This window comes from Schistocerca gregaria, unplaced genomic scaffold (assembly GCF_023897955.1).
Source record: "Schistocerca gregaria isolate iqSchGreg1 unplaced genomic scaffold, iqSchGreg1.2 ptg000650l, whole genome shotgun sequence".
NCBI lineage: Eukaryota > Metazoa > Arthropoda > Insecta > Orthoptera > Acrididae > Schistocerca > Schistocerca gregaria.
In genome coordinates this window covers 47501-50000 of record NW_026062035.1, presented here as the reverse complement: position 1 = coordinate 50000, position 2500 = coordinate 47501, and the positions used below count along the sequence as shown (strand labels likewise).

General features: G+C 56.6%; 1 non-coding gene across 1 annotated transcript in view; it reads right to left on the bottom strand.

The window, feature by feature from the left end:
* The window catches only part of LOC126318033 (small subunit ribosomal RNA), a 1893-nt gene extending 1426 nt beyond the window's left edge, over positions 1 to 467 (bottom strand). Inside the window, exon 1 of the ribosomal RNA XR_007557120.1 lies at positions 1 to 467. This exon is cut by the window's left edge and continues 1426 nt beyond it. This is a non-coding gene — a ribosomal RNA (small subunit ribosomal RNA).
* Positions 468 to 2500: the final 2033 nt, after the last annotated feature.

The window sequence follows — 2500 nt, the reverse complement described above, 5'->3', positions numbered from 1 at the left end:
GGAGTGGGTAATTTGCGCGCCTGCTGCCTTCCTTGGATGTGGTAGCCGTTTCTCAGGCTCCCTCTCCGGAATCGAACCCTGATTCCCCGTTACCCGTTACAACCATGGTAGGCGCAGAACCTACCATCGACAGTTGATAAGGCAGACATTTGAAAGATGCGTCGCCGGTACGAGGACCGTGCGATCAGCCCAAAGTTATTCAGAGTCACCAAGGCAAACGGACCAGACGAGCCAATCCGATTGGTTTTGATCTAATAAAAGCGTCCCTTCCATCTCTGGTCGGGACTCTGTTTGCATGTATTAGCTCTAGAATTACCACAGTTATCCAAGTAACGTGGGTACGATCTAAGGAACCATAACTGATTTAATGAGCCATTCGCGGTTTCACCTTAATGCGGCTTGTACTGAGACATGCATGGCTTAATCTTTGAGACAAGCATATGACTACTGGCAGGATCAACCAGGGAGCTGCGTCAACGAGAGCTGAGCAGCCGGCCGCCCGGGAGTGTGTCCCGAGGGCCCGCGCGAACACGCAAGCGTCCGCTCAATTATTCTGCAAACAGGAGGAGGCTGAGCTCCCCTGCACGATACACCTCGAAACCCTCTCAGGTCCCGGCGGCGCGCAGCGCCGTCCTAAGTACTTGGTCGGGTTCGAGAGAGGCGCAATCGCCCGGAGATAGGCGAGTAGACGCTTTCAGTGCGAACACCCGTGCTCCCAACTGAGCTTGCCGCTGCCGACAGAGGCCCGGGAGCGTGCTGTCGTGGCATTGCCGGCGGGAAACAACACGCGCCACCTACGGTGACCGGCAGCTCCAACGCCAGCGCCACAGAAGGGCAAAGCCCCACTTGGGTGCAGAAGCGAACTCTCCCAGCACAGCGCACGCGCCAACACGTCCGCAGAGCTGCGATACAAACCACCTGCGAGAACCGCTGGGGGCGACCGAGCAGCAGACGGCGTCGCGACGCCGAGTGCCGGGCGGCGGCGCATCCTCAACGCACACAGTCCGCAATCGGACCAGCACACTGCAGATGTCCACCGCGCTTCGCACCGGGCTCGGCAGAACCCACTTTGGCCGCCTGGCGCCGCGCGCAGGGTGCGCCGGCGCATAGCTGGGACGCCAGCCGGGCCCGTCGGCCGGCGCTCCTGCCACTGGGCGCCCCCCACCAGCCGGCTGTAGTGCGTGCGCTCACGCAGCGCGCGGCCAGCACGCCGGGCGGCCCCCCCTCACCGGCCGGGGACTGTCCCGCCAAGCCACAGCCTCGTATCGCTTCATACCCACATGGCCAACTCAGGTTCGGGGGCATGGCGGGTACCGCCGAAACAACCGGTTCACAGATGTACCGATCGTCGCTATCACCGATGCACCTGCAGCGCGAACAACCGCTCAACAACTGATTTCCAGTTCATTTGCGGATCTTTGGCAGCAAACGTATACGTCAATCTACATTTGCGAAATCTACGATTCTGGCATGCCTGCATGTTATGTGTCACGACACGCTACATCAGCCCACATACACACTGCGGCATGTACACGAGAGAACACGTGGAAGATGGTCCGCGCACGTGTGCAATGTCCCTTGCGCGGTCGACTGTCAACCGGCCTCTGTAGCATGTCGCAGATGTGGAACGCGGTCCACCGTGCTATCATGTTGTGTGGGGCAATACGATTAAATAGGAAAACCCTCGTCGCTACATCAACAGACGGCTCACGCTGATTCCCGGCAGAGGGAGGAGGGGGGGGGGGGGGGGCCAACATGCAATACTTTCGTCCGTACCTACTTACCACATGTCTGTACGGCGTACAACAGTGCAATCTCGCTGTAATGGGGAGACGAGACAAGTAGCATCGTGCACAACATATGGCCCTTATGATTCGCCATTGTAGGGCGCAGCCGGTGTACGGTCAAGCATGTGCCACATTATGTCACTCAGTACGTAACGACGGATGATCAGTGTGGGTTACGCGTACATCAGCGGACAGTCCACACAGGCCGTACCACAACGTACACTGACTGCATCGACAACCGAATGCAACTGAACAGCTGCAAGGCTCATTTCACAAACAAACGCCTGACCGACCAGCTTGGAAGGGCAGGAGGGGAGGGCGATATTCGTTCTGTAGCGGTACACCCTTCCAGTGGTTAGCGGGACTGTGTAGAAAGTACGCAACACTCGAAAGACCTTTATGTGAGGGTACGCACCATGGCATCAAGAAATACACATGACACCAGAGGATCCAAGCAGTGAACTATGTTCAGAGGGTTGCTGTTAGGCAAAGCTACATTCCTGTGACGTTACATGTGACAGTTAAGGTGCAGTGTAAGTTAGGTTAAGGTGCAGTGTAAGTTAGGTTAAGGTGCAGTGTAAGTTAGGTTAAGGTGCAGTGTAAGTTAGGTTAAGGTGCAGTGTAAGTTAGGTTAAGGTGCAGTGTAAGTTAGGTTAAGGTGCAGTGTAAGTTAGGTTAAGGTGCAGTGTAAGTTAGGTTAAGGTGCAGTGTAA